This window comes from Mercenaria mercenaria, chromosome 1, assembly GCF_021730395.1.
Source record: "Mercenaria mercenaria strain notata chromosome 1, MADL_Memer_1, whole genome shotgun sequence".
Classification (NCBI taxonomy): Eukaryota; Metazoa; Mollusca; class Bivalvia; order Venerida; family Veneridae; genus Mercenaria; species Mercenaria mercenaria.
Window position 1 is genome coordinate 38,824,705 of NC_069361.1, and position 13,290 is coordinate 38,837,994.

Consider the following 13,290-nt stretch of genomic DNA (forward strand, 5'->3'; position numbering starts at 1 on the left):
ACTTAGAAAACGATATACACAGTCAAGTGAGGTTACTATATCAACAATAATTAATGCATTCTTGATGATGTTTTCAAATACAGTTGTTTCTCAAATAGTTGATATTTTTAAGCCAGGGAGGTGCAGTTATTAATTGAAACTAACATTTTAAAGACAACAGTACTGCCTCGCTTGAAATTGTCATATCTCCATATTTAAAATTGATTAAAGACACAGATTAACTCGAGATTTTTCTCTATTTAGATGATTTGAAATATATCAGCTCAGGTAAGAATCTGTTACTAGATACCTGGTTTGTCGCACAATAGCTTTGTAGGCCATGTTTTCTGTCGGTTATATGAACTTTCCTGTAACTTTATATACAACAAAATTCGGCAATACATCTTTGCAAGAGCGACTTTCAAGTATTCAATGAACGTTATCAATAAATTCTTTTGCAGAACTATCAACTGCGAGAATATTCTACAATGTCACTATCATATTTTAGACTTGTTGTGTGTGTTTTTGTTTTAAGTTTAATAGAAACTTAAAAACACTTCTGTTACAAGGTGTATCAAAACAGTAATTATTTGTCAAATTCAATGGAAATTGCCAAAATGTATTTGGTAAAATGATAAATCTTCTGATCCGGTTCTGATCCGCTTATTGGGAGATACAGTGCATATTTGGTGTTAAGTCCATTGTCAGCTAGATATTATACTTTCCTCTTTCATCGTGTCTAACGAAAGAGGTGGACGACGCCATGGTAGGTAGTTCTTAAAGCCCACTAGTACTGAGCTGCTTTGATATATTTCTTGTCTCATGATTCGTCGGCTTTTTAGTAATGTTTTGCTGTTGTTCTGCATTCTGCAACGGCATGGAGAACATGCGTAAATGGTTTGTTAAAAGCTTTAAGAAGATCCCTTGAAAGTATAAAACTCAACTAATCAAAATAATAGAGGACTTTGCTTAACTGTGTTTGTTCATGAAAGGTTTAGAAAGGTGAAATACCCCTCACGCCCTCTAAACGTAAGCGGAATTCTATTATGATAATATTAAACGAACTCCATAATACTTAAGGAGAGGGTTTTAATATAATTATTTACCCCATCATTTTTTTGTTTCACATAATATGCCTTTAGTTTCCCTTGCGTGAATAAGACATTCAGCTGCCGGGGGCTTAATTTTATTTATACTGTTCTATAACATTGGAATATGATGGGATATAGAGTGTGGGCATTTTGTCAAACTACTTTTTTAATTGTTTTAAACACACCAGCGTTGTTTTGCAGGCGTTGCTGCACTACGTGCCTTTATTTTTTACGTTTTAACCTTGCTGTCTATATGCTTTACTTTGTTTATGTATCTTATACATTAATTGCTGCAGTGTTACAGTTTAAAAACTGAGGATGTTTTGCTGGAACGTTGCATTAAAATGGATCAGTGTATATCACATCTCGGAATTGTTGAGAAATATTGCAGTTGCAGAGAAGAAATGATGAAAGAAAGAAAATGAAATGACTGCTTTGTTCCAGTTATGACAACATTACTACCTGCCTGTGATGCATTCTTTCTGCAGTTAGCTGAACATAATTGCGGAAAGCTCACGTTTTAAATGCAGGGGTAATAAGTAGTACTGTGTGTAGATAGCTTTGTTATCGCGGGTCTAAAGACGAATTTAGTAAAACACTCTCAGTGTTGATGTCACGTTTGAATGAATATAATTAACCAGTAATTGTGAGTAATTAAGAAGACTATCATGAATTTAACACTTGTATTGAGTTAAAAATATCTGTTTAACTTCTGCTGGCATAATTGTCTTGATTATGCTTAAATCTGATCAAGATAAAATTGCAAACAATACATATAATTTGCAAATAATCTTATAATTAGAGCATAGACAACTGCTTGTACCGACATTGATTTGTACTGCATTTTCGGCAAATTCCTTTTCCTCTAGGTACTTATTTAAAGCAAATATTGGTAATTTGTATTCCCTTATTGTATGTTATATTTCTTGTAACTTTCGAGAATAATCATATTATAAATTCAACACCATAAGAAGAGTCGAAAATAATTAATATCAAGAGGTAGAAGCGACGTGTAAAAGTGCATCGTAAATTAAGTGGGTGGGTTACAAATTAAACTGTTTAAATAAATTAAATACTTGTGTATTCTTTTCTGAGAAAGTGTAAATATAAACATTTGAAATGTCACATTTGCTTGTTTAATGACATAATATCCGATATTATAAGCAATTTTACTGATTTTTTCAGACATTATTCAGCAGTATTATTTTTGTAATCGGTAGCCATATTGATGACGTCATTTCCGGATCCAGTCGCGGTCCCCAGAAGAGATACAAATATACTATTTTTGTCTTGGACCAAGAAATAATTTGATATATGTGGCTACATTTCTCAACTACTTTCGAGGTGGGCGATTTTGGGTCATCATAATACATGTCGATTTGATGGGATGTGGGCCGCCGTGGGAAAAAATATTGAAAAATATAGAGAACTATACCACATTGTAGATTGAAGTGATTACAAATGGCAGGGAACTATCATGACCTCCAATTTTGTTACCTTAATATGCATTAGTTAATTGACATTCGAAATAGTATAACTTGATTGTGGACTTGTATCAAAGAAGGAATCTATACTGGTTGAATCATTTATAACATTTGTATTGCTCTAGCATTACATAGTCCGTCTAACTTTATTACATCGGACTACTCTATGCACTTAATTTTAACACTACTTCAACGACATTTTATACGGGTAAATAGTTGTGGAATTTCTCATACTGTGTTAATGTGTAAAATAATAAATTCATCATAAATAAATATTAGTCTCTAAATATGATTAGTAGTGTTAACTAAATTGCCGTAAAGACTAAGCTGACTTTTATAAATTAATGCAAGCTGGTATTAACGGAGTAACTTGTCATATTTATTCAGAAATTATCATATGAATTGCAACTCTTCCTTTATCAATCAGCAACAACAAATGAAAAATTAAGCTATTCGAAATGTATTTTCCAAGATGAAAAGACGTGCTGTTTGACAAGTGCAATACTGTAACCCTGTTGCAGGAGAATACTTTCCAAAGTGTCCGAAAGTAGCATATTCGAAATTAGAACTCCGCTGACAGTCAAGTTATCACTGACAATTGCCAAACAGTATCTTCTATCAATAATTTCTATTAATGAGACACAATTTTTACTTCAAAATGGATATCGTTTACTTGACAATTTAACCTGATTAAAATAGAAGTACGTTTGAAAGTTCTGATTACGTTTTATGAATATGAACATTTCTGTTCATGTTGATCGTAATATTAAAAGATAGCATTTGTCATTTCTATTTGATTTTTCACTTCACATTTATGATTCAGCATAAAACATGTGTTTTGATCAAACAGACGCATATCAAACCAATTCATATTCTGACAATTTTTAACTTGACTGTGATCCTAAAAGATTTTTATATATTACATCATTGTAATCTAATAATTTTCTGAATATTGCAAAAAAAAACTTTGTAAACTGAGATGCTAGTTTATTCTTGATCGTTACCAAATATAGGAGTACAGGGTTCTACGATTTGCTTTAAGATGTAATTCCCACTAGGTCAAATGTTGTTATTGTTTGCCGGTTTCGGATTGGTTGACAAATATGTAGGGAAACACGTAGCATTCAATGAGACATCAGCTGATTGGTTAAAAATGTGTTGCCTTGAATCATGAAAATATCCTTACAATCTTGAAATGTAATGCTTTATGTGCATTTTGAAGAATTTTATAGCTGCCTGGCTATATATTTAACTCTGAAATTAGCAATTCTGTGAAGTAATTACTAGTTGGAAATTCACCACTAAATTCCATGAACAGTTGAGGATGGTTGTCTTTGAATGGAACTAGAAAAAAATAGATAGTATTTTTTGGTGACTGGAAGGCTATTTGACATGGTAAATGGCACCTCGTGTGTCAACAAATGTTTTGAGGGGGTCCTACAGAGTCATTTCTTACAATGTAAGCCTATGGAAAAATTGATAGCAGAGTCTGACCACTAACGATCATGCAGTATCGCAATTACCACAGAAGTTGTTCACTATGATCGTTTCCCAGTAAAACATTTCTTTGGTCAGCATTGAAATACTTCGGAAAAATACCACTGTATTTAAAGATCAATTTTGTAGTTCACATTTTTATTTAGCACTTATACATTTTGTATAGTAAATTGACAATTTTCCACAGTATTGGTATCATCTTGAAACAATCATGCAGTTAAATATACTATCATTTTATTGTCTTAGAAATATACTCTGCTACATTTTACTTTGGTTTACTTGGAAAAGTTTAGTGGTATATTTTTGTAAATCAGAGGCAAAGTAAGGCCGATGACTTCGAATCACTTGCCCTTCATCGCTGCTGGTTTAAAAGCACAATGGTGCAAAAGCATGGAGTTCGGATGGTTCGTGGTTCTTACATATTCCCGTCAGTACATGAACAAAGCTCGAACACCTGGAATTCTTCTCCACCGCCAAAGGTAGTTCAAAATCGGTTACTTGTGCTATATAACATCTGCCTTTAGAAAACAACTGTTGGCAACTTAATAATGTAAGAAATTTGCGGTGACGAAATATATTGTATATCTAACTTCTTGGAGGGAAAGATTATAGGTACATGTATACAATTTTGTTTTGTTTCGATCCGGCACGCGCTACTTTTCAACTAAATCTGCGGAGATCTGTCAGAAATGATTACTTAATTACATTAGATATTTTACAGTATCATGGAATATCGGAAAACGTTGTATTTATTGTTTATCCATTTAAAGGAGAGGATATGCACCTTGATCTTGGGCTATGTATGTATTAAAATGCTTTATAAAGCATAATTATATTATAACAGCTTACCTTTACTTCCCTAGAATACATGATAAATAATACACACATGTGACTCGATCGAGTCTTAAACCTGTCATTCGGTGACATCCATGTCACAAATTGACATACGGGCCTTATTTTATCTGTAGTGTAAATGCAGGTATTGCATCATCCTTTTGTAAATTTTTGAGTTATTGAGGTAAATGTCAGATTTCACGCATAAACTATCTTAATGTTTTTCTGTATTTCATAACTTATATTTCCATGTAAATTTTATTAAATTCGGTTCAGTAATAAGAAAGTTGATATTTTATAAAGCTCAGTAATTCATGTTTTTATCCCCAAAACCACTATAACGGGCCTCAAATTGTCAATATCAATCCGCGCCAAAGTAGTAAGATTTCCCGGCTATATCGTAAATCCCGTGAAAATAAAAATAGTCGGAGTCCACGGCTTAGCCGTGAGTCCCATGAAATTTAGTATTTGGCGGGACATTACCCTACAAATAGACTGGACTAGATATGCCTAGCGCACACCACCTTTTGACATTAGACGAATCTATGCCAGATTGATTTTTCTTTTTTCTTGCTAGAAATTTAAGCTCGATCGAGGTAAGAAATTGATTTGTTAGATTTTTGTATGATTTTTGCATTACGATTTTTATTTGGTAATTTTTTGTTCATTCTGCATAATTCTGTAACATTTACTTTTCGGCATGTGATTTTGGCTAGTTTCGGCATGTCAGGATAATTTATTAAATTTTTCAGACTTTTGTAAATTATTTCGAAAGAGGAGTCTAAAATGTTTCGTTTATATAACATGTAAGATTTGTACTGAAATTTGTAACATGATAATTGTAACGTACTCTGTTTCAAAAACTTATGTCAAACATTTCGTTGTTATGGACCGCCATTACTGCATTGTATTTTTATGTATAAACCTATGTGGCAAGTCTAGTACCATGTATGTAATATATTATTGTAATATGAAATTGTGTGCCAGTCTATAGCTTATACATACAATGTCCGTTTTGTTGTATGGCATTAGATATTATATGTAGGCCAACTATGATATAACGTTTGATTTACATCGAATTTTGTTAATTTGTAGTTATAAATAATAGCTGCAGTTTATCATTTCCATTACTATATTTTTTCATCATAAACTTTTCATATCTTTTTCATACTTTAACTTTAGTCTTTTAAGTAATTATTTTTTGTAATAATGGAAGTAATTAGTGACGTATTTTACTCACGTGACGTCTGAACTTAGTAGCATATTTTGTATAAGTAGCACATATTATTTATGGGAGCCTACGGAGGTATGGTGTACCCAAAGGAGCAATATTATGCCCTGACTTATTTGTTTTGCTATGGTGCTTACCATATGTTATATATTTTAGCTTCTTCCGCCAGACGATTTTACCTGGTGATGTCATAACCCGGAAGTACAATGCCCGAGGTTCACTTGTCTTCACTCGCCTGGATGTGATTTTCCCAGCGCAGAGCTTTCGTCCCATGGTTGTGCCGAAAACCGCAAAGACGCTGATTTTTGTTATCCTCTGAAGTCAGCTCAGGGATGCAATTACCTACCACCATAGGGAGCCAAAACGGAATCAACGTATTCACGATTTAAAGGGACTTTACTTGAAGATACGTTTTATTTTTTGTGCTACTCAAAGTTCGAAATTAACTGAAACAACTGTGCCACGTCACGTTACAACGGAATTGTCAGTGAACTTTGTATCTAGAGATACGGAACTCTGATTTTTTTTTTCTTTCTTATAATTTTTCTATTTGTCATTTATTCATTGTGAATAATCATTTTTTTGTAAATAAATTTGTAAATATTGTAAAGGGTGTTGATTTGTTCTGATAGTTATTGTCGCTGGTACGTCCATCCTTGTCACAATCCTGTGTTTTGGGTTTTAACGCCGTTTTTCAACAGTATTTCAGTTATGTAACGGCGGGCAGTTAACCTAACCAGTGTTCCTGGATTCTGTACCAGTACAAACCTGTTCTCCGCAAGTAACTGCCAACTTCCCGACATGAACCAGAGGTGGAGGACTAATGATTTCAGACACAATGTCGTTTATCAAATAGTCACGGAGAACACACGCCCCGCCCGAGGATCGAACTCGCGACCCCGCGATCCGTAGACCGACGCTCTACCTACTGAGCTAAGCGGGCGGGTTCACAATCCTGTTAACAATACGATCAAATCTACATACGTGCTATCTTACAGCAATTTTGAACTGTACCAACTCTTAGTAAGACTAGTGCCCATAAAATTACATATGAAAAAAATATCATATACAAATCGATTCTTTAAGACTTTTAAATAATCGCAAAAAAACAGTATTTAACGGACAAATTTAGCAGATTAGAAGATCAAGTGCCAAAGTCTTCAAGATTTTTTTCAAAGGTCGCATAATGAATACCTAACGAATGGCTTGCTGTTGCGAAGCACTTTTACAAGTATAATTACATTGTTTGTTTCATTGTATTAAAGAAGGGCATATGAAGAGGATGGACAATATTGCAACAGTCCTGTCAAAGTTATATGAAACAATTTATCAGGATCTTACAGTATTATTGTGAAGTAAAATATTCCTGATATTTTGACTAGCTGACCAGTTCATTGTTGTTTATGTAGGGATAACACATGTCAATTTTGTGTTATAAGATCTGTAGTATCCCGAGGGATTCTGAAGATGTTAAACCACAAAATAAATGTGCGTTAACGCTATTCTAGCATATAACGCGTAAAACTGATAAAATAATAAATTATGCCTTAATGTCAGTAAATTTCGCTTTCTCTCCTTATCGCAATATCTCCCCAAGATTCAAGGCATAATAATACGATACGAAAATGCGATATTAAAATCGCTCAAAGGCATCTTCATATCAGCCTTCGCGTCGTATTTTCGCGTCGTCGCCCCTTCTGAATTATGCACAGATTACGATAAGACGATGTTAAGGCGGAATGAAATGATGTCGACGCGAGGATGCATAAAAAGTTGTTTCATTAGAGATCATTTGGAGTACGTCGTTTACGGACGACATAGAGTGGACAATCGTATACTGTGATAACATGAGCTAACATTGTATTACTGTCGCGTTCTCCTCCGTCACTTTTTACCATCTATCATCTGATCAAGTCATAAAACAATCATCAGTCGCTTTCATTATCAGCAGCAACATCATAATCAAACAGTTATCATCATCAGTCGTGTTCATCATCATCAATAGCTTTATTTAAAGATTTTGAGAGCGAGCATATCGACATCATGATGCATCACTGTCAATAATCATCAAGTATCATCACCTTGATCAATCTTCATTTGCATACATCATCAATCAGCTTTTTCGGCGGGCTTCATCAACATTTTCATTTATCAATTATCCTGAATTATTATAAGCCGTCATCATCAATCATCTTCATCAATCTTCACCAGCAACATCAACAGACACCAGTAATAATCCTAAATAATCGTCTACCATGATAATTCATCTTCAGCTATTATCACAGTATCATCATCATTATAAATCTTCATCGATCATAATCCAGCATTTTACAAACTATGGATATTTTCATTATAATATTTTAGATCAAAGAGATTATGAAATATTTAACAGTTTTTCGAAATATCACAGCTGATTGTTAAGCAAATGTTACATCTTCATAGTCCATAAAAAGTACGTAAATGAGTCCTTGCCTCTATTTGGCAACACACTGAACTGTGATATACGTATACACAGGATCACAAACGCCAAAGGGTTTCTGCTTATGCTCTTATCACAGAATTAAACAGAGGCACGCAAAATGTCAGTGATGGAATGACGTCTTTGGTAAATGATATTCCTCACTGCGGTGAAAAATCTGTTGTTGGATCAAGTTTTCCTTATTATTCTTCTAACGATGAGCTCGTCAGGTTGGTATTCGTTTGTTTGTTGACAACTGAGTGCCGATGTCCGAACACTGCCTTCTAACATGTCCTTCGTCTAATACTATGTACAACTCAATGTCAGTTGCCGAGTACTAATGGCCACCAATTTTAAATTGCCATGACCAATATTTGTCAAAAACGCCTATTACTTCTAGAAAGAGTTAAGGAGGTAGGTTACCTTAATATTTGTATGTGCGCATGTCCAAACGGAAGCTAACGTGACGATTTACGACGATGTTTACGACAAACTAAAAGTGTTTGTATATCCATTCTTCTGAAAACAAATTATGAACCTGTCTCCGATCTGATACTTTATGGTTTAATAATCATTATGCAGAAATAATGAATAAATTGCCGCAGAAACGCTTCAAAACAATGTTGCCTTAAAATAACGTCATTGACGTCATGACTTTACGTGTCAGTTACCGCTCAAAATTAATAGCTTTTATTTTGAAAGTACGTAATTCTGCGCATTTTCTTTATTTGAACTATTTTCATACAGCCATTATTTGCTGAAATACTTTTATGAGTCGTTTGCTCTGAATAATAATCAATAGTTTGCATCTTTTATGTAGTTATATTGAAATGTTATGCGGAATGTTATTTGGAATATAGTTGGGTGAAAAGTTACTTGTTATGGACATTTTCAAATAAAACAAAACTAACAGTTTGATTTGTAATACCTATTTTTCAGTTTTCGTTACATATATACTAAAACTAAGGTCTAAAATTGTTCATATTTCAGTAGAAAATTGTGGTTTCTTGAACTGAATTGATGTTACCATAGAAACGAAGCCCTTGACCTGTATATCTAAGCGTAAAATTCGAAAGCGTTGACACTGGTCTATTTCAGGAAAACAGCTTCGGCTTTTTTATTTTCATTTTAACAATATCCATGAGAATAATAGCAGCATGCTGAAAGATTTTTCCATGAAAATGCTAGACGAATGGTACTGCTGTAAGTATTTAAAGCTGAGAAATTTGTTTGAATAAATGCAAATAACACGAAAATATAACTTATATTAGAAGTAATATGTTTTAAAGCTACATTAACAAGAAAGATAATTTTATTCAATATTTTTAATATAAGAAATTACGACAAAAAGCAAGATATAAGCTATTTTTAGCATCTCTGTTGCCATGGTTACTTTAAATTTTAAGAAATATAGGGTACCATGTAAAATGCTTGGTATGTTGCTAACAATATTACCCAAATATTCTATGTTGGTCATTAACAAAATGGCGCTGGAGTCGTGGAAAACACCGTTTTTTTATACATAGTTGTCTAAAAAAATGAGTGAAAATACGTTACCATGGAAACATAAGCCCCGCGACATATACATTTTAAGCTTTTATTAGAAAGCTCACGCGTTTTCTAGTAAATTATCGATTATGCCAGACTTCTACGGATATCAATGAAACTAAAATACACTGAAAAGTGTTAAAGATCCGAATTTTCCTTCTACTTTCAATATAAAATACCTTTGGAGGGTCATTGTCTTCAGGCCTGGATAAAAATTGAACTTAAAGGGACAGAGATAAACGAAAATTGAGATTGTAATAGTTAAAACATCATATTACACGATATACAAAAAATGCTGCGATTCAACTAATTTGAATTTACCCTGGTAACAAGGTATCCTACCACCTTAAAGTTTGAATAAGAGTTCAAATTAAAGACCGCTGCTACCGTATATTAACAAAAAAACAGTGTCTAATCGCTATTATTTGTGGAGGTCTGAACATGAAATTTCCCGTGAGAAATGACCGATATCCCATCCGTTTATAAATATCAATGTCAATAACTAATCCCATATTAAACCTCATACACATTACTGAACGTGAAATGCAGATCCGTGCTATTTTGTATTTCAGGTCGGGTTTTGTTTTTGTTTTGATTTTTGTTGATTTTTTTTTTTTTTTTTTTTTTTTTTTTTTTTTTTTTAAATATCAGTATCTAGATAAATAAGCGACTACGTGGTCTAAGCTGCATAAAGAGACAGATGAGATATATTCAGAACAAAGTGCAAAGTTTCAGTATTAGGGGAAAAGGTCATATACTCGAGATGTATACGAATATATGTTCCGAACGCAGCTCTAAGAGGAGGTATGTCCGAAGGGAGCTGTTTTAGGGTGTGACAGCAATGTCCTCTGAAAAATTCAGTGTACTAGGAACCTGCTTCACTCTGTTAATTACTGAAACCTTGCACTTTTTCTAGAGAAACCTTGTACACGGTGTACCTGCTAATTCAGAGCATTAGCTTTTGTTAGTTCCTGTGCAGACAGGGGACCTTGCAGGGAAAAGTGTGAACATTGTTATGCAAATTCATTGATTTTTAGCTAAATATGAACGTTCTATACCAAATATCTCTCTACTGCTGCAAACAGAGATCTGCACACGGCGAAAATGTTCAATATTTTTTATAAAGGACAGGTTAAATATCGTCGAAAAGCTGTTAAAAACAGATGTAATATATCACCGAGTCTCAACGTAAGCGTTGACCGGAGCCATAATTACTTGCGAGCAGGGTGCTTTTTGCGGCTGTTTTTTCTAGTCAAGGTAATGTTTTCCTTCGCAGTTTTTTGTTTCATTTTTAAAGCTTTGTTATTGGGAATTGGCCGAGGATGACCTACAATGGACGCGCTTTGATGGGGATATATCGAAATTTTCATATCATTTGTAATTTTTTTCTAACATTCAGGAAATATTCACTAAAAACACGTATTTGCCTACCGCCCCTTAATTTTTTCGTTATAAAATGGATAAATTACTGTTAAAGTTATTGAGAAATTGGGAAATTACTACAAAACCTTAAAGGGAAAGGCAATGTTGTTTTGATGTTAATTCCATCTGCTGGGATTTCTGTAATCATTTAAAGAAGCGAAAGAATTTTCAAAATCGACTCAAAAATGAGAAAGTTATCAGCATTTAAATATTTGCTCAAACATTTTTTTCCATGTCAACAAAAAACAAAATGGCGGATTTATCAAATTTCTTGACACATATTTGAATTTGTATTTACTTAGTTCTGTAAAAAGATTTCTCTAATTTTTCAAGCTATTATGAAAGAAATTACAATGTTTTAAATTTTACACACAAGAAATATAAAAAATAAATCTAACTCAAGGATTATTTCCTAAATAAGGAATTCAGCAGTGTTAATGACGTCATAAACACACAAAATGGCTGCCTCCATGATCAGCAATTTTCTTACAATTCAAACTGCCACATCTTTTTCAGCAGTGGTCCGATTTTAAAAATTCTTTCGGCGTTATGGAAGGCTTGAGGATGGCTTTCGTATAAAATTAACTTTTTGTCCTTTAACTGAAAATTTTAAGTCGAAAATGGACAAATAAATCCGTAAAAACAAATCATAGGGTTATCTCCCTTGTTGTTATGAATTACCATTCAAGTATCCAACCTTTGGCAGTTTATGAAAAATATTGTCTTAGCCGGAAAAAAAACACAGCCTGAAAAACTTAACCACCGCGTAGCTGACGACAGAGTGAATGCAATAGCTTCACTTTCTTCGAACAGCCAAGCTAAAATTGCTCGGTCGTTACCAATGTAAAGTCATGTTGGTAAACAAGTGTGCAAAACAATATCTTAATGGTGTTTCAATCTATGGTGATACAACATTTACGAATATCTTCACCTGGGTGGGATGCTCGTGCTAATGCTAACGCCCGGGCGAAGAGGATAGCTCCCATATCCTTCGAATAATTGAGCTGAAATACTTTATTTCAAGTCAGTAACTATTATAACTTTCAATAATTTTGACTTCAGCGAAAAACGTAACCCTGAGAAGCGGACGCCGGTCAATGAGACGACGGTTTAAGTAATTTGGTTATTTTGCACAAAATTGGCGCAAACTAACTAAGAATGAGCCAGAGGAATACCGGCTTTTATTGCTACTTATTTACATACTAATAGTGACCAACCGAATTCTGTAACTTGTTTGGCAACTTCCGGAAATAAAAATATCACATACATAACAAAAATAGTTATTGAACCTTGTCTCTGTCAAAAAGGTGTATATCATAATTATATCAAATTCTATTTGCATAAATGATACATGTATTTTATGACAAATTCTAATTCTATATAACCATATAGAGAAATCACCCATATTGTTATTCAGCAACAATATATACCACGCTAGTTGAATATACAGGGTGCATGTACCACGTGACTTTTTCGCTAATCTTGGGTGCCAGAAAGATGGCGGATTCCTCGACAAAAGTAACATTTTCTTAAATAGCTTTTAACCAACCTATTCAAATAAAAGGAAACATAGATGTGTGCCATCTCATATGAAAATCCAGCACTCGGCTCGAAGTTTTCTGTTATAAAGTTCGCTCGTTTTCTCTAAAAGTGCAACCGCGCATCTGAAGTGAACACATTTGATAATGTTAAGACCGGGGACATTTCCGCAAATTCAATAGATAAACCCTTTAAAAGGCCGAAAAA